General features: G+C 38.2%; 1 protein-coding gene and 1 pseudogene across 2 annotated transcripts in view; both read right to left on the reverse strand.

Annotated features, from left to right (window-relative positions):
• Positions 1-9,727, reverse strand: part of LOC102854325 — a 74,485-nt pseudogene extending 64,758 nt beyond the window's left edge. The window contains exon 1 of the transcript XR_438944.1: positions 9,622-9,727. The product of XR_438944.1 is annotated as a fas-activated serine/threonine kinase-like (transcript). The remainder of the gene's footprint in view (positions 1-9,621) is intronic.
• The window catches only part of LOC102855540 (delta-sarcoglycan-like), a gene marked incomplete at its 3' end in the record, with an annotated part of 449,465 nt that overhangs the window by 416,585 nt on the left and 8,249 nt on the right, over positions 1-24,631 (reverse strand). The gene's annotated exons all lie outside the window — the stretch shown is intronic.

Here is a 24,631-nt window from a genome sequence, read left to right on the forward strand (position 1 = left end):
TATTGCCTTTTTCCATACAACAAATGGACAACTCCCTCTCCAGATATGCTGCTGTTCTCAGCTCCACACACAATACCTGTAGATACCATGTGAATCCTCTGCTCAGTGTCATAGCTGAATATTTCCTTCCTGACTAGAAAGACTTTAACTTTTGACACTCTGAAAAGATGAACCCTTTAATGCATACAGATGTGTGTCTGCATATATGTCATACAAATTTTTTATATATATATTGTTTGTTTGTTGTTATGTGCCATTGAGTCATAGGCAGCCCACAGTGACCCTATATACAGCAGCTCTGAACCCTGCCCTGTTCTGAACCAGTCTAACTAATTTCAACTCACCAATCCCCATCACCCCAATTATTGTATCAATCCATCTCATTCAGAGTTTTCCTCTCTTGTACTGTCCCTCCACCCTTCCGAGCATGATAACCTTCTCTGAGAACCAGTATCTCCTGGCCATGTGACCAAAGTATGTGAGATTGAGCTTCAAATCCCAGCCTTCTAAGATGAAACTTACTTTTACCCCCTCCAAGACAGACCTATTTGCTTTCTTGGCAGTCCATGATCTGTATGCTCAAGACTTCTCCAGCACCACAATTCAAAATATTGATTCTTCTTCTGTTATCCTTAGTCATTGTCCAGCTCTCTGATGCAAAGCAAATAATTGTGAGGACCATGGCTCGGATTAGATCCACCTTAGTCTCTAGACTGACACTGTTGCTTCTCAGTACTCTTGCGAGGTCACTGACAGCAGATTTTCCCAATGCAATTTCTATTTTTCTTTTCTTTTCCTGCCTGCTTGTTGTGTTAAGAGTGCTGATTGAGGAGCTGAGCAAGCTATAATTGTCAATAACCTCAGTCTCTTCTCTATCCATTATGGTGCTGCCAATTGGCTGAGTGGTGAGAATCTTTGTCTTCTTTATGTTAAGCTTTAATCCATTTTGAAGACTACAGTCCTTGAACTTCTGCAGTAAGTAGTTCAGGTCTTCTTCAATTTTGGCAAGCAAGGTTCTGTCATCTGCATAACATAGGTGGTTGATGAGTCTTCCTCCAATCCTGATTCCACAATCCTCCTTACAAAGCCCTGCTTCCCAAATTATCTGTTCTGCTGTTCTACATATAGATTGAAAAGATATGGAGAAAGGAAGCATCCCTGACACACTCCTTTCCTAATTCTGAACCATGCACTGTTTCACTGCTCTGTTTTGAAGACTGTTTCCTGGTCCAAGTCTACATTTCGCATAAGCACAATCAAGTGTTCTGAGATTCTGTATTCCTCAAGGTTAGCCACAATCTGTTGCGATCCACACAAAGGCCTTTGCATAGTATTTGCTTTCTGCCAAGATCCACCTGACAATGGCAATAATGTCTCTAGTGCTATGGCCTCTTATAAACTATGTATGTATGTACATATGTGCGCGCACACACACACACACCCCATTTACATAGAGAGCTCTGGAGGCTTAGTGGTAAGGAATTACACTGCAAATCCAAAGATACTCAGTTCAAATACAACAGCTTATCTGTGGTAGAGAGAAGTTCTGACTTGATAGCACAGAACACAACCACCACAATATATGGGGTTGTTGCACTGATAACCTAAAGGTGGCACTCTTTTCGGGGTTCAAAATTTGAAATTTACCAGAGGTTCCATGTGAGAAAGAGGAGCATTTTAGAGCTTAAACATGTTGAAGGGTCAGCTGTGAGTCAGTTCTGACTTGAGAGCAATTAGTTTTCATAAGATGTTTAAATAGTGCAGTATTCAATATGTATTGCATGCCGATATCAGGAAAACAAAAATCCTCATCACTAGGCCAATAGGCAACATCATGATAAACAGAGAAACAAATTGAAACTGTCAATGACTTCATTTTATTTGGATCAGTATACTAGGAGCCAGGAAATCAAGAGACATATTTCACTGGGTAAGACTGTAGTCAGGGACATCTGAAAATTATTATGGAGTAATTAAGGCATATGTGAATCAGGCCACAGTCTTTTCAGTCACCTGCTATACATCTAAGAGCTAGACAATGACTAAGGGTGACAAAAGAATAACCTATGTCTTTGAGCTGCAATATTGAAGAATAGTGCTTAATAGCCCATGAACTATCTAAGGAACAAATAGTATGTCTTGGAGTAGGTACAACCATAATGCCTCATAGTTGCAAAGATGACAAAGCATACTTTAGGCATGTTGCCAGGGGACGTTATCCTTTGAAGAGGGACATCAAGCTTGAGAAGGTGGAGAAGCAGTGAAAGAGAGGAAGACTCTTGACCAGGTAAGTTGATACAGTGACTGTAGCAATGGGCTTAAGTGTGTCAGAGATTGTGAGGATGGCATGGAATAGGACAATGTTCAGATTTGTTGTTCTATTTGACAACACCTAACAACAACAACATGCAATATATAAATGTATGTGCATTTATCATCTATCTATCTAGTCATCCATCTATCAGTCAGAACCAACTCTTAGGTGACCCTACAGTGAGTTGTGTGTGTGTGTACACATAAATATATACTGTTGTTCTTGTGTGCTGTCAAGTCAAAACCAACTGATAGCTGATCCTTCAGTGGATTTTCAGAGACAGTAAATCACCCAGGAGGAGACTGCCCATCCTTCTCCTGCTGGATTAGAACCACATGCCTTTAGGATAAACATACATCCATTCAAAAAGTCAGTGTGAACAATGCCCTTTTTTTACATACTTAATATCTTCTCATCATATTCACTATCTCCTCCCTCTTCTGTGCTAGAGATAATCTATTGTCAAATTATGCTCAAATAGATAGTTCTTTTTATGAGTGTTATGCTCAAGGATGACACAGAATTGGGCAAGGTTTCATTCTGTTTCATAGGGTTTCTATTACTTGGAGCCGAATTGACAGCCTAACAAGAAGATACTTAAGGAAACCTTTTTTTTTTTTTAAATTATTAATTGGGATTGCCAATGGCTTCATGGGATAGTTTGGGTGTAAAGTGTAAAGATTTTGTTTTTCCTTGGAATTTCCCTGGAAATTCAAACATTCCTCTGAATGTCTCAGTGAATCCAGTAAAATTTGATTCATATTACTTTGAAATTCTGTTCTTTCATTTTCCTCCTTTTGACTAACACCCCACCCTGTTCTCCAGTATGCTTGGCTATTTACATCTTTATGACATTCCTCCTCTTTATTTGGGAACTATTTTTCCCAAGCTTCTTGTTGTTGTTGCTATGTGCCTTCAATTTACCTTCAGTCAATAGTGACCCTGTACACAAGATCTTGGAATCGGGCCCTAACCTGCTGAGCCAGTATCACTGTTTCTGACACAACTACACCTATTACCCTTCCTAGAAGAGTCATCTTAAACATTATATCCCATTTCTGGATCAACTACTTTTTTTTTAGCTTACAGCATTTAACTAGCGGATAAATAGTCATTCTTGTAATTCACAATAGTCATATTCTGTAGAGTCTTTCAAATTCTACATTCAGAGTAATTTTAAAATCAAGATCACTTGACTTCTGCTGCTCATGTACATAATGAAAACCTAAACTTTTTCATCATATTGTGCATACAGAAGTCTATAAACAACTATAAAGTGCCAGGAGTGTTGATTAGTGAACTTGAAAAAAAATGTAGTGAGCAGGGGAATTCTCAAAGATAAACTCTGAAAATAACTTGCACCTAGTATATCTTTTTCTCTGAATCTGTTCTTTAAGGGAGAAAAAGAGCTGAGAAGCAGGGTGACTCAAACGTCCTATCCACAGAGAAGAGGAATAGCTTCACTTTTCGGTTGTCACAAACCTGGATTTTGCATCCAGGACAAATATAGAAGGTCAAGTAACTCCTAGTGAAGAAAAGGAGATTCTTCTATTCCTGATAAGCTAGTAATTTTAATAAAGTAAACTTTTATAAGTAAACTTTCTAACTTGAATTGTAAAATTTAAATTTAAATTGCACATTTAAAGTTTCATGGTAAAGCTTTGAAAAGTTTGGTAAAAAGACTGTCATTTCCAGTTTTTGATGGTATAATTCTTTCTAATTCTCTGATTTACCTTAGATATTATAGTAAACAATCAGAGTCAATTGCCATTTCTAATCCAGAAGTCCCATTTTTACATCTTTCCTTTGCAGCTAAGGGAATTTTGATGGCTTCGTGGTTAGGAGCTATACTATCATCCCAAAGCATGTGGTTTGCATCTACCAGCTGTTCCATGGGAAGAAGATGGATTATTCTCTTAGGTGGTTTACAACTTCTGAAAACCTGCTGGAAGATCAGCTATGAGTCCGTTCTAACTTGATAATACTTAACAACACTGCAGATGTGGGAAACTTTAAAGGAAAAACTTACTGCTATCAAGTGAAACCAACTCAGATTACCTTTAATTGGGTTTATGAGGTTATAAATAGCACAGAAGGAGTCTGTCCATCTTTCTTCCTTAGAGGTGTGGGTGAATTCAAACTGCCAGAGAAGCACATTCTTTGCATTATCAGTGCAACTTCCCACAGGCTATGTCACCAGAGTTCTTTTGGAGATAAAAGATATTTGAGAAATAATTTGGTTTTGTAGACCTTTGCAACTCCATTTTTTCCATGATACCCCGAGGAGAAAAGGTGAGTGCCCAATAGTGTGTGCCCAGATGGGGCAGCTCCTGGCAAAGGCCAGATTCTAACTTGTGTATTATGACTTTTACACTGATGAGTATACACAGGGCTTTGGTGAGAAAATGATAATAACTATTTAGAAAAAGTTACCACGTCTGTGTGTACTTTGTTTTAACAATCCTTAGGGAAAAGGAGGAGTGACTGTCATTACTCTTGAAACACTGTCCTGTCACCAACAATAGCCAGCCTCTGTTTCTTATCGTCTAAAATGAGCAAAAACCCCACAGAGGCAAGGAAGGCTGACTTCATCCACATTAGGGGAAATGACCTTCCTCTAGTGTGCATACAAGACTGAAAAGGTACTGAACCTTTACAGAGCCTTTGAAAGTCACGCACATACTGAATTGCTCCTTTTCCAACTGCTTTCGGCTAACTGCAACCTAGAGACGGACCAAAGGTTTTTCAATTCAAACAATTGCCAGATACTCTTCCTTCCAACTATGCACAGCCCCCAGAGCCAATTTTGCAAAGCATCACATTCTTTCTAAATATTCCATGGATTTCATTATGCATTTAAAAAAATGTAGCCCTGCAGCTAATAATAAGAGAAGAACGAAAAACATGTTCCTTTTGAATTGGTTCTATAATACTGGCTGTTAATGAACCTTGGAGAAATATAGTTAGGAAGAGCACTTTTTAGATTCCAAATTCACATTCACTGACCATCCTGAAGCAAAAGTCACTCTAAAGTCAAAAGGTTCCCCAGGCTTCTGCTGTTGCAGACACAGTATAACTTATCATTAAACCCAGTTCAGTGAGACGGAGCTGTGACAGCCTTCCCAGCATGCCCTTTTCTCACACACTGCATGAAGTTCCTTCTCATTCTGTTGCCCTCCCTTCTCTACTCAACAACTCTTAGCCCTTGGACAGCAGACTTGGCCTCCAAAATAATCAAAATCCTTTTCCTGGTCACAGCACTGCTTCGGATGGCCATGTGGCTCCATTGAGACCAGTGAGATTGATGGCAAGTTTTGCTGGGTTCTTTTGGGAAATGTCTTCTGAAAGAGTTCCTGAGCTACTTCCTCCCTTAATCAAACAAGATCACAGAAGAGAAAGAGAGACAAATGGACCACTTTCTTGGCCTCTATCTACATGTTAAATTTATTAGGGATACAATAAGGGAAGAAACAAAGTTCAGTCACTCATTAACTGTAAAAGTACAATTTTAAAGATAATTTCTTCTATATATTGTATTTGGAAGCTCCAGAGGCCACTCTTCCACTCTGCACATCACCCTTTGACAATGTGCTGTATGAAGTAACCTGGGTTTGCTGGGATGCTGAACCTTGTGCCATGGGAGTATCGAATACCATAATGGTTTCCCATTGTTGACAGTGTTTGGTGGAGTTCCCCAGTTATACAACAGGTTTGGAAGAGGAGTGGCATCCACTTCCTAAACCACATGCCTCAGAAAAACCTATGAACTTGAAGAAATGACAATAGATATGGAAAGGCATGAGATCTTTTCTTCATAGAGTCGCTATGAGTTTTGCTCAATTTGACGACAATCAACAACAAGAACAACAACAGAGGCCTAGTGACTAAGGAATTAGGCTACTAACCTTAAGGCAAGCAATTAATATCTACCAGATGCTCCATAGGAGAAAGGTGGAAAATCTTCTCTCGGGTGATTTATAGCTGCTGAAAGCCCACTAGAGGTCAGCCATGCCAGTGTCAACTCGATGGCACGTAACTATTTACATTATATTCCCTGTAGCACTATTTGCAACAGACAAAAATGTAGAAACAACCAAAACGCCTATTAACAGGTGACACTAGATAAACAAAAAATGGTATAAACACATAAATGAATATTACTCAGCCATAAAGAGAAATGAACACCTGAATGCATGCCCCAACAAAGAGAAACCTTCAACACATTTTGATGAATCAAGTCAGTCATTCATAAAATGAAAAATGTTCTATGATCGCTCTTATGCTAAATAAGGAACTCACGTAGTCTGGTCTCTAGAGACTTGCATTGCTAACTCAAAGACTGCCTCTGTGGTGGTTGGAACCCACCAGAGTGACTCCACGTAAAAGATGAGCCATATCTTTCCTTGTGTTTATTTAAAGCTTCAAAAGCCTGCTACAAGGGCAGCTCTGAGTTGGCTCTAACTTGACAGCAATGGGAGCTTTTTAAATATATATATATATGAAACAAGCAAATATATTACCCACTCTCATTGAGTTGATTCAGACTAATGGTGACTCTTGATTGGATTTCTCAGGCTATGTATCTTTACAGAGGAGACTGCCTATTTCCCCCCTGAAGAGCACCTGGTAGATTCAAACTGGCGACACTTCACTTAGCAGTCCAATATTTTCTACACTGTGCCACAAGATGTCTTTCAGGTTGATATAAAGAAATAACAAGTATTAATGGTTAACAAAGGTGGGATGGAGGGATGATGAGGGTGTATCTGGCTCAAGGCTATTGAGTTTAAGTTAGCTGTGGTAGAATAATTTGAAAAAAGTTGTCAAGAATGGTTGCACAACTTGAAGAATGTAGTCAGTGTTACTAAATTATACACACAGAAACTGTCAAATTGTCAGTGGGTTTGTTGGGCTTTTTTAATTTTATATACACAAATTCCTTAGAATTAAACATGGTTTTCAACAGACTTCTTGAAAAGGGAACAAACTTCACAGAGTAAGAGAAACTAGCTCAGAACACGGTAAAGTTATCCTTCTTCTCATGAAAAGAAATCCTGAAAAACATCAAGAAATTAAAAAAATAATAGCTATCCTTTTTTTGACACTCAGCTAATCAATGTAATTTGACTGTCATTCAAAAAGCCTAAAAAAGCCTGTTACTTCATAAGAAGTATTGAGAACATCCCCAAATCATATTTCTAGTTATTTTCAGCTTTCAGTCAAAGCCAGAGTATTCTTATACAATGCTTGCATTCCATTTTCAAAATATGAAATAGAAGTTACAGACATAAACATGGACTCTCATGACAAAAGGAATAAATCAGAGAAAAATGTAATAAATAATTTTAGAATTATGTGAGTTTATTTAGCATTAAAGAGAAAGCTAGACCTGTAAATTGAAATCTAATGTTTGGAGGTCAACAGTAAAAAGGTCATTATTTGCATGAAAAAAAGTACAATGTGCAATTAATTGAAATTAATTATCCTTATATAAATTTCATAAACAACATAGATCTGAATTTTCTACTATTGCAGCTTTAATTTAGCTAATAAAACTAAAACATTAAAGCTTGTTTTATAATAATACCTTGTTGTATCTTTGGTCTAAGTTTACAGAGCAACTCAGATTTCTATTTGACCATTTCTCAACAAACTGTTCAGTGACATTACTTAACATTTGTATATTGTGCTAGCATTCTCCAAGTTTTTATTGTAAGCAGAGTGAAGCTTTACCATGCAAATTAGTTTTTAATTCTCTTTGGTTTTTGTTGGTTGTTCCCCATCCTCGCCTTCATTTTCAATAGTTTCCCACTCCTTTTTCTTCTCACCCCTCACCTTTGCTATTAAGCCACTGTTGACCCTTTCTTTAGTCTCCTACAAGTGGATTTTAAGTCATGCACTGATCTTATGGGTTATATTCTTTATTTGTGCTGCTCTCTGCTGTTTCAGTAAAAGATGATTTCAGGGGATAAGCTCATTTTTAGGTTTATGGGGTGTCTCAGGAGTTCACAGTTTCAGGAAGGCCTCAGTTCTCAACTGTTGAATCTTGTTTGGCCTTTTTAATCCTTTTATTATTATTTTTTAAATAAACTGAGGAGGACTTGACGCGGTTGCTGCAGAATGTCAAAGACTGTAGCCTTCAATATGGATTGAAGCTCAACATGAAGAAAATGAAGATTCTAACCACTGGGCTGACTGGCAGCATTATAATAGACAGAGAAGAGCCTGAGATTGTTAATTGTTTTAGTTTGCTTGGCTCCACAACAAACAATCTTGGTACCAGCAGTTAGGAATTCAAAAGATAAACTGCATTCGGAAAGTCTGCTGTCAGGGACCTCTCCAGAGAACTGAAGAACAATAGTGTCAGCCTGGAGACTAAGGAGAGCCTGATCCAGGCCACAGTCTTTGCAATGCAGCAGAGGAAGACACTTGATGAGACGTACTGATTCAGTGACTAGGGTCATGAGGGTAGGTGTGTCAGAGACAATAAAGATGGCACAGGATAGAGTAGGTTTCAGGATATATAGGTTCGCTATCAGTCATAAGTGACTCGACAGTACATGACAACAACACTTAGAAATCTGAGTTTGTCTCTGCATGTTTTTCTCTTACTTTATCTAAGATCTACTCTAACAAGATCCGAATGGCTCTTGGTAACATCCAGGCATCACCTAGCTCTTCTGATCTCAAGATATCAGGCATTTCTGGTATAGAATTGTCTTCTTCCTTCAACTTTCATTTTCATTCATTTTGTTTTATTTCAGGTGAGTAAAGACCCATACTTGTGTCTCAACTGACTACTCACAGACTTTTAAGACCCCAGATATGACCGATGATATGTACAAATTTTGTGAACTATGTTATACCTGTTGACTGAGTTATTCCATGATACTATGGTCCTTAACTTTTTCACCTAGAAAATAAACCCTGTAAGATATATGTTCATGTCTGACAACTACCTGTATTTTGTGTATTTAAGTCCTATAAATTTTTATCAGAAACCCCTATCACCTATTGAAACAAATGAGGCAAAAATCATAGTTTTTAGTAACCATCTGGACAAATAAACAATTTAGGGGAAACTATAAAGATAGAAATTAGAGTCAATTATCTAAGAAATAAAGCTCCATTTTGAGGGTATTCTGTCCTTCATTTTCTCTAGAGTACCCTTTAATTAAATGCAAATAATCAGAAATAGCAATTAATTGTTGTTGTTACTGCTGCTATTCCTGATTAACTAGTGGAGCACATTTACAATACTTTACTGTTGCCGTGGACGGAGGAAAAAACTAAATGGTAAAAATTACCCTCAAATGATCCTTTATTGGAAGAGTTTTCTACATTGCCATTCCACACACTGGCTGTGAGGTTCTCAAACTCAAACTCATTGTCGTCAAGTCCAAACAGGCTCATAGCTAATCCTCCCTTGGGCTTTTAAAAATCTGCTGTTAATTGTAATCTTTACAAAAATATTTATTTTAATTCAACACCCATAAATTTTACTTCCTACCTCTCCCCTTGATGGCACATAACAGCAGCAACAACCACCTCTCCCTTCATTCACTTTGTAATTCTTTTGCTGTTCCTGATTGTTAACTGTCATATATACAATACCTAAATGTTCATTCCTTTTAGAATGTGCTTCCCCCCTTCACCTATTCTGGTCCATGTTCTCCATACCCTTTACCCCTGCTGTATCCATTCTATTGTTATGACAGTAGTCTTATGCAGTATTTGTCCTTTTGTGCCTGAGACATTGCAATTAGCATTGTGTTTTTCAGACTTATCCATGTTGTATAGTATTTCATGAGTTAATTGTTTTTCAATGCTGTGTAATATGCCGCTGTTTAGATAATGAAACTATGTACAACAGTTTCAGTATCCATTCAGAGAGATTGGAACTCTGATACACTGCTGGTGGGAATATAAAATAGAGCAACCACTAGGAGGTCAGTCAGTTGGTTTCTCAAAAAGTTGAGAATAGAAATACCATATGACTCAGCTATTTCACTACCAGGAATATACCCCAAAGAAATCAGAGTTGTAATACAAACAGATGTATGCACATCTATGTTTACTGAAGCATTATTCACAATAACAAAGAGAGATGTAAGCAGCCCAAATGTCCATCAAAAAGCAATTGGATAGAGAATCTGTAGTAAAACCATTGGCGTTTGGAGGCTGTAAAATGCTTGGAAGGGTCGAAGGACAGTGCATGGCACGTCTCTTCTGACATGACAATAGAGTTTCTTGTGACATCCCTTTCAGTTTTTTTCTTTCTCTTTGTAATAACATTTTGCTTTCTTCATGGATGATACCTGTGATGTCATCCCTCAACTAATCTGGTATTCAATCATTGGTGTTCAATGCCTCAAATCTAGTTTTGAGATTATCTTGAAATTCAGATGGAATAGGTTCAAGAACATATCTTGGTTCTCACGGACTTATTTTAATTTTTTTCATTCTCAATTTGAACTTGCACATGACTAATTGATGGTCTGACCCACAGTCTTCCCCTGACCTTGTTTTGACTACCAATATTGCACTTTCCAATGATTTCTTCCACAGATATAGTTAATTTGATTCCATCAGGTAAGGTCCATTTGTGTCTCTTAAAAAAGGTATTTGAAACCAATAAATAATTGAAAATACAAATTCTGTCATTCTATTTCCTGCCTAATTTCTATCATCAAGTCCATATTTTCCAACTACTGTTCCTTATTTATTGTTACCAACTTTTGCAATCCAGTCAGTAATTATCATTAACACATCTTGACCACATGTTTAGTCAAATTCAGACTGCAAGATTTGTTACACATTTTCAATTTCTTCCTCTGGCTCTAGATATGGGAGCATATAAGTTATATTAATGAGTCTTTATGCATATGGTTTATATCTTATCACTCACAACATTGTATTTCACTTGAACTTGACTTGACTATGAATACAACACTATTCTTCTTCTATTTTTAATTTCCAGTATTGTATAATGTATGATTATCTAAGTCAAAGTGGTCAAAGCTAGTCCATCTCATCTCACTAATGCCTAGTATGTTGATGTTCAATCATTCCATTTCATATTTTATAATTTACAGTTTTCCAGCATTTAAACTATGTAAATTCCAGGTTCCAGTTATTAAATTATATTTGTTATTAGTTTTCCTCATTTCAACTGATTTCCAACTGGGACTCTGCCACTACACTACTATAATTACCCATGTTCCACTAGTGTTCATAGGGTTTTCAGAGGCCTGTTATTAAGAAGTGGATGATCAATTCTGCTTCCTAGTCTGTCTTAATCTGGAGCTCTATTAAAATCTGTCCACCATGAGTAACCCTTCTGGCATTTGGCAAACCAGTGGCATAACTTTCAGTATTACAACAAACCACAAGTTATCACAGTACAGCAGATGGACAGACAATAGTATGTATGCCTATTTCAATGAAAGGAACAGAAGAGTTCAATTACTGATCAATGCATCTTCTGCAGAGACATTATTCATCTATCTTTAGAGGTTGGTGTGTTACTGTGAAGATGAATAGATTTTAGTGGAGCTTCCAGACTAAAGCAGACTAAGAATAAAGGTTCATTTTTAAAATTAACAGTGGGAAGTCTGTGAATCACAACAATCTGATCCATAAGCAATTATGGGATACTGTGGACTAGGCCATGTTTCTTAATGTTTTCTTGGAATTGTCATGAATATTTGGTTGTTCAAAGAGTGTCTAACAACAACAATGACCAGTTACATACATAGAGTATCTACAGAGTCCCTACATGGCAGGGAATTCTGAACTACGAGGTGCACAGCATCACACTATGTAAATCAGAAAATAGCCCTAAGAGACCAAATAACCTTTCATGAATGAAGGTGTATAGAGCAGCAATCAGAGTGCAAGTCCATTGTTCCATCCATTGTTTCATGTTCTTAACCTACAAATTGAGTTCCTATAACAAAAACTCTCCAAAGGTGTTCTTTCTCCCTCTTATAGGCAGTGATTATCTGCCAACTTTTTCCTCAGTGAAGCTTTCTGCTCTTAATCTCCCATAGCTTTTCCAACAGTGGCTCCAGGTCCTTTTTTTCAACTCTAAAGAAAAATTCTCACCACTTCAGAAACACATATTGATACCCACGACTAAAGGAAGTCATACGCAATGCCACAATGTCACCTCTCTATCTACTTCCTCCAGGGGACATCTCATAACCAATAATACTGCAAACAGTATCACCAACTCAGGTTATTATAGCATACTCTATAAGATTACTTTAAGTCAATTAAGTAATAATGTGTACATAAAAAATATTGGAGCAACTGTAATTCTTACAGCAATGACAACTTGTAGCAACACCCTAGTTAAAGATGCTTTAACAATTCTATTAGTCATTATTTTAAAAGTCAGTTTATGACATCATGGTGAATTTTAGTGAGTGAATCTGCTCTTTGCAAAGCAATTCTCCACGTGTTTGAGCTGATAATAATAGCTAGTCCTTACTGGGCTGCTTACCATACTTTTACTTCCTCCTAACAGCTAATCTTTAGCACAGAACTGCAAAGCAGCTAGTATTGATCCCACTACCATAAATGAGTAAAGAGAGGTTCAACGAAAGTATGCCAATATCATAATATCATCTAGTTCATCACAAGCAGAGCTGAGGTTTGAATCTAGACATGTCTCTTAAAAAACCTCCAAAACCACATTGTTTTTAAACCTCAGTGTCTTCGTGATGCCTGAGCTCGCACCATGGCTTCAGAACAACACTGGACAATGAGAGTGACAGACAAGAAATAGATTGAAAGCTGGAAAGTCTAGATTGAGAGGCTCGGCGGCAGTGTAATGAAGTCTATGGTTGTGCAGCATTTTAATCTCTCTAGATTCAGTAATTCTTCCAATAGGAGAGAAGAGAATCAATAAGATCTATTAGAAAACACAAAGAAAAGAAAATTTCTCAATAAACAATGTAGAAAGCATAGCCCCCAATGGAAAGAAGACATATTCATTCTAACGTTTAAGTCCTAATTTGTAAGCATAGCTCCAGGTGGAAATAAGATGCATTTATCTTAATGTGTAGAAATGGGCATGTATTAGAAATACTGCAGACTATTGGCATTCATCATATGCTTAGTGGTTAAGTCCTTGAGCCCTGAAAAAAAAAAGTCACAAGCTGAGAACTGAGTGCTCTGGGGAATAAAGACAATGACGTCTCAGATGGAGAAGGTGTATGAAGGAGTTCTGAGTTCAGACGGCCTTTGTACCCAAGCTCTTTCACTGTAAACTTCAAAAAGGACCTTATTTTTTCCTCCAAGTCTAAATTTCCTCTTCTGTAGCAAGGTAGTAATTATAGAAGCTATCTCTTAGGGTTGTTTTATAAGGATTACATGACACACCTGTGACATGCCCAATATCCTGCCTATCGCATAGTAAATTCTAGAAACGCACCAAGGAGCTCTGGCAGCGTAGTATATTATGAACTGATAAACAAAGGGTCAGTGGTTGGAATCTACCAGTTGTTCTGCAGGAAGAAGATGATGCCCTCTCCCTAAAAGATCTGCAGTGTTAGCAATCCAGTGGATAATCAGTATGAGTTGGAACTGACTGGACGGAAGGGTTTGGTTTTGGCTCTTAGGTATGTATTAACCTGTGAATTACAATACTCCATTTGGAAATTCTGTGCTCAACTTACCTATGAGCAGCCAGATAGCATTTTGTGCCAAGATAAGACAAGACTTGTTACATCCCAGCTTCATCTTCCCAATGTAGACTGTGGTAGTACGAACTAGGTGCAGGGCCTTAGGCTCTGTGTTTATCCTTAGAGGGGAGGTTGCCACGTGACCAATTGTCCCTTAGAGAAAGCTATGATCACCTCCAGTCCTCATTTCTTTTCTGTTTGTCATTTTTGTTTCTAGCTTCTCCTTCTTCCCCCGCCCCCCAAGCTGACAAGTGTTATGTAAGTGCATTCTACTTGCAATATATTCAATCACTGAGGGTAAGGAAGAAAAGTGAGGCTCCACTGGCATCTCTCAGCTTCCTCTCTTATCACTTGCTGTTCCACTGCTTCCATCTCCACCCCAGCCCACCCCAGCCCACTCCAGGGAAACATTTACTGTCAGATTTTCTAGGGATCCACCAATAACTAAATTTCAGTTTTGCTTTTTTCATGCAGTTTCCACTTTTAATATCTGTACAATCATCTTGTCTTGAAAGCTTTTTCTTTTATTTTATTCTTGAACCTCTGTATATTCTTGTAAATTTTTGTATATTGTTGGGAATCCAATGCCACAGTAGAACTGCACAACATCTTGTATTCAGTGGTCACTTTGTAAAAAATAGATTGCCAGATCTTTCTACTGAGGGGTCTGAAGGTGAACTTGAACTTATAAATTTTTAGTTAGTGATAGTAATTGTACCCTATTCATAACAGTGGCATTTTTACATTTGTTTGAACATGTAATTCATTCCTATCTTTCCTGTTAGACCACAAGCTCCATGGAGGAGGAGCTGCATTTATTTTTGTTTATTGTTGTACTCTCAGCACCTAGTTCAGTGCCTCTCACATATAAAGTGCTCTGTGAACATTCCGGGGAGAAAAATATGACCATGATTCATTAATTAAACAAATCACCAAATCATAAATACAGTAACAGAAGAGTTGAACCAAGTCGAACACAATTCATAGTGACCCTATGAACAAAAGGCCTGAAGCCTTTCTATAACTATTGTCATTTATCAAAGTTCATAGATTTTCCAGAGGCATGTTGTTTAGGAAGTGGATGCCACTCCTGCTTCTAGAAAATTGTTTAAAAAACAAGCAAACAAATCACACTCACCCATACCCACACAAAGTCAGAAGTACAAGATTCTTCACTAGTGAATGAATTGATGAGCCTTCACTGTTCTTGATACTTTCCATGCCAAAATTTTAAATGCAGGTTTCAGTGAGAGTATAGAAAATTGCTACCATGAATTCTAAGTGCATTTATTCTCTTATACCAGAATTTTCTATGTAAGGGACAAATTTGGTTTAACACAATGAATGGCCAAGCAACCCACATGACCATGTTCCTATCTTTGAACTTTAGGAATAGTGTTCTCTTTTTAAAAGAAAGTTTTGTAATTAAGACATTAACAAAAAAGGAAAATATTTCTTTAATACTATGAGTTAGGTGTACTGATGACCAAAATGCTTTGATATGAGTCAATTCAAATTTTCTATCTAGCAAATGAGTTAGACTGTGCTGAGTCTTTTACTGTATACCCCAAAGACGGCAGCTCATTCAGCTGCTTGAGTCTACAAAAGCAAATGCTGCCCACTTCTACTGCCCACTGTTCATTCTTATTTAATCTAAAGCTGGGAGGTTGACTGTGCTACTTATTAAGGACAAGACCTTAAGCAGGTCACTGAGTCTTGGCTGCACTTTTGATCAACAGAGTAAAATTAAATTACCCTTGCCATGCCTCTCATGGGGCTGCTTGTAAAGAATCACATAGCATAGCAGATGTGAAAGACTTTATAAGGTATGACGAAACTTTACAAGTATAAGGCACATGATGAATGTAGACTAGGGATATTTTTTTTTCTCTTGTTGTGTCTCTTAGAATATAGTATAGAAATCTTAAAAGTTCCTGTCAAAATAAAATGATGATTCTGCAAAGACAATGTCAGATTAGGGTTCATAGTTGAAAAGGGAAATAAACTTACTGCCACCAAGTTGGTCCTAACTTACAGCAACCCTGTCAGAGTAGAACTTCCTCAAAGGGTCCAAGGATATAAATCTTCATGTAAACAGAGTTTCCTCACCATTCACTATTGGGAGTGGCTGGTAGGTTCAAACCAACAAGCTTTCAGTCAGCAGCTGAGTGCTTAACCACCATGCCACCAGAACGTGTATATTACTCAATGTTCTATCGATTTCTTTTCCACTGAAAAATACCTGAAATGATCTCAAGTTTTACCTAATATTTCATTCTTCTGACAATAAACATTTTTGCAGCATCAACAATTGGCCAAGTAAGTATTAAGAGATGGTAATGGACTCTCCGGGGAGTTATGGAGAATGGTTTAGTGGTAAGGAACTGTATTGCCAATGCAAAGGTACATGGTTCAAATACACCAGCTGCTCTAAGGGAGAAAGATGGGCAATTAACTCCTGTCTGATGTACGACCTCTGAAAACTCACTAGAGGGCTGTTTCCAATTCTATGGTACACAACAGCAACTTTCTCTCCAATTAACAAAGTGACTTCATAATTCAAAGCCGCTCAATGTACATATCTAGACACACATTGAAGTTAGAAAGTTTCTCTTACAATAAGAAGTCTGCTGTCTTATTGAAGAATCTTCTATAACTCCTTACTTATCAAAGTAGTAAGAAGTTACATTACTTATATGTGTCTTAGTAAAGGCAGAAAAGTAATTTAAAAAGGGACCAAATGAAATTTTGGCACATGCTATATTCCAAATGTAGCTTGAAAACACAGGGATTTTACATTAAGTGAAATTAGCTGGAGCTGCATTGCCAACCTAACATATGCAGTTTGACGTCTGTGCTGCAGGAGATAAATGGTCAGTCTCTTTCTAATGTCTCTGAAAACCTGCTGGAGGGTTAGTGATGGGTTGGTTCTGACTCAATGCTACTCAACACCACCACCATTAACGGTCAATGTTCAGGTTTATTGTTCATAGGGTCACTATGAGTCATACTCTTAAGGCACATAAAAACACCATCATCACTAATGGAGCTCTGGTGGCCTAGGGGTAAGAAGCTGTGCTGAAATCCTGAAGGCACAGGGTTAGAATCCACCAGCTGCTCCACGGGAGAAGAATGGGCAATATCCTCTGGTGTGATTAACTGCCTCTGAAAACCTGCTAGTATGTCAATTATGAGTCAGTTTCAATTCTTGGTACACTACAACCAACACTCATTAAAGAGTGAAGAGTTAAGGTTAAAAATACAAAGCATGCATATAAAAAAACAACAGGTCATTTGGCATATTAGATTTCAGTCTTGCAAAATACAGTGTAACAAATATACATAATAATATACACACTCAAACATATGCATGCACCGCTCGTTTATTAACTCTCATCGATGTCAGGTCTGAGCCAACTCAGAGCTGCCCTTCCAGAGGATTCTCAGGGGCTGTAAATTGTGAGAATATTGCCCATCTTTCTTCCAAGGATCTGAACCACCTTTCTTGTGTTAGAAGTGTAAGGAGGAAACAAAATGATCCCCTATCATTCATCACAAGTCAGAGTTTATGGAAGGACATGTTAATCAGATATAGGAACTATTCAAGTAGTGAAGGGCCCAACACATTAATCATTCAAATTATATACTTTCACATGTTGAATGAAAAAATTCCAATTTCTTCCTCCTCCTTACAACAGTGGTGAGAGGGTCAGAGGTCCACCTTGGTTCACAGAGGCAAGACAAATTCACTCACATTGTCACCACGTTCCCAGTCAGAGAATGGGACTTTGGAAACTGCACAGAGTTCCTGCAAACCTAGTTCTTTGGAGTCATCTCTCCAACCCATCATGGGACATTAGCTTCTCCTTCATCTTTCTGTTAAATCAAACTCTTTTCCTCAAGTTCTTTTTCTGTTGTTGGGGTTTGATTTTTGTTTGATTCTTTAATCTAATATCACATCTTTAGGTCTTTGTAAGTACTTAGGGCACTGAAATAAAAAAAAAATAAAAATAAACTAAAACTCCACAATTACTGGTCTGTAGAAGATAATGGAATAATGGGATTTTTTTTTTTAATTCGAAGGTATTGACTGCTTAGCCTACCCTCTGAGATCTGAGATAGGACAGTAGCTTCTAAACCAGAGCTGTGACAGAATCTTTTGCGATGATGTATTGTATATCAATACTGTTCAAGATAGTAGTCATGACTTTCATGTGGCTACTGAACATTAGTTATATGGCCAGTACGACGAAGGAATGGAATTTTACATTCCATTTCAATTCCATATTGGACAGTTTTAGACAGGGCAGTCACAGCCACACTCTAAGTCCCAAATCTGAATTTAGGACTTTCAAGTAGCTCAACTATTGTGAAACACCTCAAAATTCGCAGTGGTATTTCCCACGGTTTGAAGAATCTAAGCCCCTCATTTGCTGTGGAAGGAACTGACCTTCAAGTTCTCTGTGGTAACATGCCTCTTGAGATTTGGAATTTCTCCCCTAAAATTACTTCCCGCCTCAGTAAAAGTGACAAGAGCTCTGAAACGTAGTGGTAACCTGAAGTTTCTGACAGTTATTCAGAGCTCACAGACAAACAGTCACACAGAACTAAACACCCAATGTGTGAACAGCTGTGTAGGACGGATGGAGATAGAAATATTTCTAAGGAGAGTTGCCTAACATGCCTCTTGGGTTTTTTGTGATTTTGGGGGGGTTTTTTTGGTCAATTTTAAGTCCATGATAGACCTCTTATTGGGTGCATGAAATACTAATAAAGGGTAAAAATGCATATGTATTAATTGAATCAGAGGGTAAAGTTGCACGATAATTTGAGTGAATTAAAGTATCTCAGTTAGACCTCAAAAGAACACCCCTAACTACAATACCTTTTCTAGAACTATGTATTTGTTGTCTTCCAATAAGCTCTGAACCCATCCGCCACCAGGCTTCAATCACATTGTTCTTGTTTCTTTAAAGGTCTCTCAAAAATACATTATCCATTTAATAAGACTCAACTCAAAAAGTAGCCCACAACCTTCTAGCTACAACTGATTTCTTCTTCTAGACTTCCTTAAAATGTTTTGGAAAATATTAAAACATCCTATGTGCTCTTTTTACCCCTTTTCATAAATTATGAGAGCTTTTTGTTGTTGTTGTTAGTATCTAGTCGGCATTCATAGCTGACCCTCCAGCAGGTTTTCAGAGGCAGTAATCACACAGGAGAATTGTCTTTATTTTCCCATAGAGAAGCTGGTGGATTCGAATCTTCTGCCTTCAGGATTGCAGTACAGATTCTTATCACTAGGCCACTAAAACTTACAAACCCTCATATCCACACACAACAGACAGAAGGCTTAAAAACTGTGGACTGAGTTGGAGCTAAATAAATTGTATCGACATTTAGAAATCTTGACTTGTCATTTTTGCAGCAGTTACATTGACCAAAATCATCCTCAAAGATTGACAAGCTTGCAAGTGGATGAAACACAGGAAGCTTCAGAGCAGGTGGGACGTTACTTGTCCATATCTTTGACTAATCATTGGAAAACATTGAATTTTAGTCTCTGTCTTTGCTTTATATTTTGTGTTTTTATCCCATTGCACTGCAACTTTAATCCTGTCTTTTAAAATAAACACCATTGTGGCAATTTTTCAGGTTGATGAATTTGATAGAATGGATTGAAAGTGATGACATAAAGTCATAGAATGAGAGATGGAAGCATGACGTTCTCAATATAAAGAAGTCTTTCCAAGTCCCAAGTCTTCAAGCATAGCTGATGTTAGCATTGAGCGGATGCTTCTCATTCACACAATATTTTCATTAGCAGTGTTAAATGAATGAAAAATACAACTACAGCCAATAATGTAATTTTCTCTCATTTGCTGAACAAATCAGTGTATTAACTATGATGAAGTCTCCTGCTTCTAATCTGTTTCACACTCCATCATTACCCTTCTCTCTGCATGCAATTAAAATGTAGCAAGAAGCTGATACACAAGAGGGAGTGTCTGTATTAAAAATACCTTTTCATAATAAAATTTAAGCACTCATCTCATTTATGATCTGTCTACCTTAATAAATCAACTATTACTTCATTTAAAAAGCCATATAAAGCTCTATTAATCCATCTTTCTAAATTGTAATTTAAAGTGACTGCGTATTCATAATTTTTTCCCATTCATTTAGTCAATAAATATGTTCTAAGTGTCTGATTAAGAAAAAACTTAAAAGTTGTGGACACCAAGATGAATCGTTTAAGGCTTTTGTCTTTGGAAGTTCAAATCCTAGAAGGGGAGACAAGATAAGAAATGAACACAGCACTGTTAGTGCCCCAGCTGCTGGCACCAGCGATAAGAGGCTGCAGAGGAAGGATTTCAGAGAATGAGAGAAGAGGAACGCTCCTAACTGCTAGTGCAGATGATCAAATGTGTGTAGCTGGTTAAAAGGATTTTTAAGTGAACTCAGACCCTTCCCGTTAGAGTGCCAAAACAGCTGCCCTAAGAGGAGGATTCTGAGCCCCTTGTGACTTTGTCCTCCCACACTGCAGCGCATTTGTCCAAGGCCATGTATGGGGAATTCAAGCAAACTACTATCTGATGCGCAAAAGCATCTGGACCAATGCAGATGCTTCTCTGGGATCTGATCTAGGTGTTAACAATTAGAGGGTCCATGAAAATGAAGTAAAACCTCAATGCACTGAGTTAATATAATAGTAACAACAATGTGCTCAAATCCTGAAGATGGCTGATGATCAATCAGTTGGGAAGATTTTCCTCTGTTCTGCATAAGCGAACCATATGTCAGCCTGTCGAGTTGGAACCAACTCATAACTGACCCACAGGCAGGTTTTCAGAGTCAGTTAATCTCACAGGAGGAGACTGCTCATCCTTCTCCTGTGGAGTGGCTGGTGCCCAGCCCACACAATGGCAACCAATGACAGTAACAGACCAAGCTACTGAGACAGGCAGTGTCCTGAGGAGGACTAAGGACAGCATATAAAGGTCAAAGTTAGATGCAAGCTGAAGGTGCAAACATGTAAAAATGGAGCACAGCGGTTGTGTTGCCAATTCAAAGGCAGGCAATGCAAATCCACCAGCTGCTCTGGGGAATGAGGACTCTCCTGGGAGATTTGCAGCCTGTGAAAACCTGTTGAAGAGTCAGTCAGCTGTGAGTCATTTCAGACTTGATAGCAAGCAGAGTTACAGCAAGAATGCTGAGAGATACACAAAAGTGAGTCATCCAAAGTGATACAGATGCCATCTGGTCCTGGAAATCAAGGTGCAGGGCATCCCTAACATGACTTCAGTTTCTATGAAACTCACTCCGCAAGTCTCTGAAATCCCTTGCAATCCCCCTCTTTTCCTGGTCCTTGCATACACTCACTTCCCTCTATCTGAAATCGTTTGACTGGGACCACAGTTCCCCGAGTCTCCTCCAAATAGAGGATGAGCTAGTGTCTTGAGTTATGGAAGATAATGGCCCTTCTCCCTGGCTGTTAGTGTTTTACAATATGTCCAATTTACAAGTATTAGAATGCCTTCCTCTGACCCTGAATGGATCTTTATCTTATTTTAAGGTAAATAAATCATGTTGTAGACATTGCACTGAACAAATTCAATTTGTCTTCATGAAAAATAGCACTTGGGAAATGGACAGAATGATGCACTGATGAAGAACTCAGCTCCCGAGCCAGCTCCTCTATGACCTGATTCCTCTCACTGCTCTGCAACTATATGACCTTGGGTAAGTTTATGTACTTTTCTCAGAAACACTTAACTATAGACCATGGATACTACTCAGGTTATACAAAATACATACACACACATATACATGTGTGTGGGTGTGTAGATCAAATAAAATAAATGTGCGTATCTATATCTATAAATATAACAAAGTGTGTGTGTGTGTGTGTATATATATATATATATATAGTTGTTTTTATGTGCCATTAAGTTGCCTGTCACTCATAGCGACCGTGTGTACAAGAGCCCTAAACCCTGCTCTATCATGTACCAATCTCACTGTCTCTGACACACCTACCCTCATAATCCCAGTCACTGAATCAATATGTCTCATCGAGGATCTTCCTCTCTTGCACTATCACTACATACAATACAAAAGTTGAAATTTCAGCCATCCTTAAACATCTATTTCAGAGGAGTCTGGTGACCTATTGGTTAACGAGTTGCACTACAAACCCAAAGACAGGCAGTTTGAATCCACAAGCTGCTTCTGGGAAGAAAAATGAACCACCTCTTCCTGTGTGACTTTTGTTGTTGTTAGATGCTGCCAAGTTGAGTGCAGCTCATAGAGACCCTATGAACTAAAGATCAGAACCCTGTTATATCCTGCACCATTCTCACCCTTCCTGACACACAAGAGCCCACTGTGCAGTCACTGCATCAATCCACCCAGTTGAAGGTCTTCCTCTCCTTCTTTGACCCTCCACCCTTCCCAATATCATGTTCCTCTCCAAGAAATAGCCCCTTCTAGCAACATGCCTCAAATATATGAGGTGAAGCCTCATCATTCTTGCCTCCAAAGAGCACTCTGGCTGTACCCTCTCTAAGACATATTGGTTTATTCCTTTGGACGTTCATGAGATGTTCATTGTTCTTCTACACCACCACAGCTCAAAGGTGTCAATTCTTCGTCTATCATCCTTATTCATTGTCCAGCTCTCAGATGCATAGTTAACAACTGGAGAAACTATAGCCTGAATCAGATACACCTTAGTCCTCAAACTGACATCATACCTTTTCAATAATTTGGAGGGGTCACTAACTGCCAATATTTCCAGTGCAATGCAACTCCTTATTTCCTGGCTGCTGGTGCCAAGGAGGTTAACTGTGGATCCAAGCAAGATGAAGCTGTTGACAGTTTCAATCTCCTCTCAATCCACTATGATGTTGCCTATGTTCCAGGAGTGACTGACACCCTATGAAAAAGCCACTGCAAGGACAGCTACATGTCAATTCCACCTTGAAAGTTATGAGTTTGAGGGTTTTGAAACATACTTCCCAGTGACACTAAGGACATTCACCATTATCCAATTAAAAAAAAAAACACACCACAACTTTCTAAACATAAATGGAATTCCCATTAAGCAATATTTATTAATCCTTCCTGACTGATAGTTTCTCATATACTCTATAATCAATATGTGTTTTCTAATTCTAGAGATCTCAATGAGATTCTACGGTATTTCCCCTTTGGCATGGACCTTATTTCACTGTTTCCTATTTTCAAGGTTCAACTATGCTTCATGTTTCAAAACTTATTTTTTGGTTGTTGTTGATTGTCACTTTATGGATACATCATATTTTGTTTATTTCTTCATCAATCAAAAGACACCTGACTTATTCTACCTTTTGGGTATTGTGAATAAAGCTGCAATGATAATTAACGTATCTATTTGTGTTCTTTGTGCTCGCTGAATTTTTATATCATGTAAGGTATGATGGAAATGCATTGCATGTGTTCATTAACCAACCAGAAAGTAATTTATTCTATATTCACAAACTCAACAGCACTTAACAACAACTTAAAGAGAAATCTGTTGGCCTAATGGATAGAAAAATTACGCTACCAAGCCAAAGGTGCATGATTTCAATCTGCAGCCCTCAGGCCTGGTTTTAATTGTTTTTGGTCAAACATTTTTCTAAGTGGGATAGCACTGGTCTGTCCATTTGCTGTACAGAGGTAACTCCTGGTTGCTGCGATGCTAAACATAGTGACACTGATGTGTCAAATGTGATAGTGGTTACCCATGTTGGACAGTGTTTGGTGGAGCTTCCCAAGTAAAACAAGCTTGGAAGCAGGAGTGGCATCCACCTCTGAAATAGCTTGCCTCCAGAAACTCTATGAATGGAGAAATGATGAAAGTTATACAATCATTCAGGTCTTTAATTCATAGGGTAGCTATGAGTCATCTAGGACTCGATGGCACTTAACAACAACAACATTCACAAATACTCTACACGTTGGCTCCTAATGTCTGATAGTGGTCACGTCTTGATGGCAGTCACATAAGGGAAGTTTTGGGGGTCGTCTTTGATATATTACTGTGTCCCCCTGAAAAAAAAGGTATCAGTTGAACTTTTGACCAAGAAGGGTGCAGGCCTGCTTAAGGGTGTGTCCTTTTTTTTTTTTAATTTTAATAGACATTTACAGAGGCTTTGGATTTCCATTCATTCATTGCTGAACTTTTCTCCCTGCCCACCACTCCCCACCAGCTAGCACCCTTCTCCGAAAAGAAAAAAAAAATTCCTTCATTAGTATAAAATTCCCCCATCCCTACCCCCACCCCAGTACACTTCTCTATGCAACCTTAAGGGTGTGTCTTTAAAACCTGGTAGGGCCTTCAGGCCTTCAGACTTCAGGCCAAATATATTTTAGAATGAATATTCTTTAGGTGATACAGAAATTCTTTATCTATTTCCTATACTGAATAACTTGGAGGTGCTGTGATACTGAAGACTATGCCATTGTTTGTTGTGCTGTTATGTGCCGTCAAGTCGCTTGCGACTCATAGCGATCCTATGTACAACAGCCCTAAACTCCGCTCTGTCCTGTGCCAATCGCACTGTCTCTGACACTGCCATCCCAATTATCCCAGTCAATGAAT

This window comes from Elephantulus edwardii, unplaced genomic scaffold (assembly GCF_000299155.1).
Source record: "Elephantulus edwardii isolate Elephantulus edwardi_28Jun2011 unplaced genomic scaffold, EleEdw1.0 scaffold00149, whole genome shotgun sequence".
Classification (NCBI taxonomy): domain Eukaryota; kingdom Metazoa; phylum Chordata; class Mammalia; order Macroscelidea; family Macroscelididae; genus Elephantulus; species Elephantulus edwardii.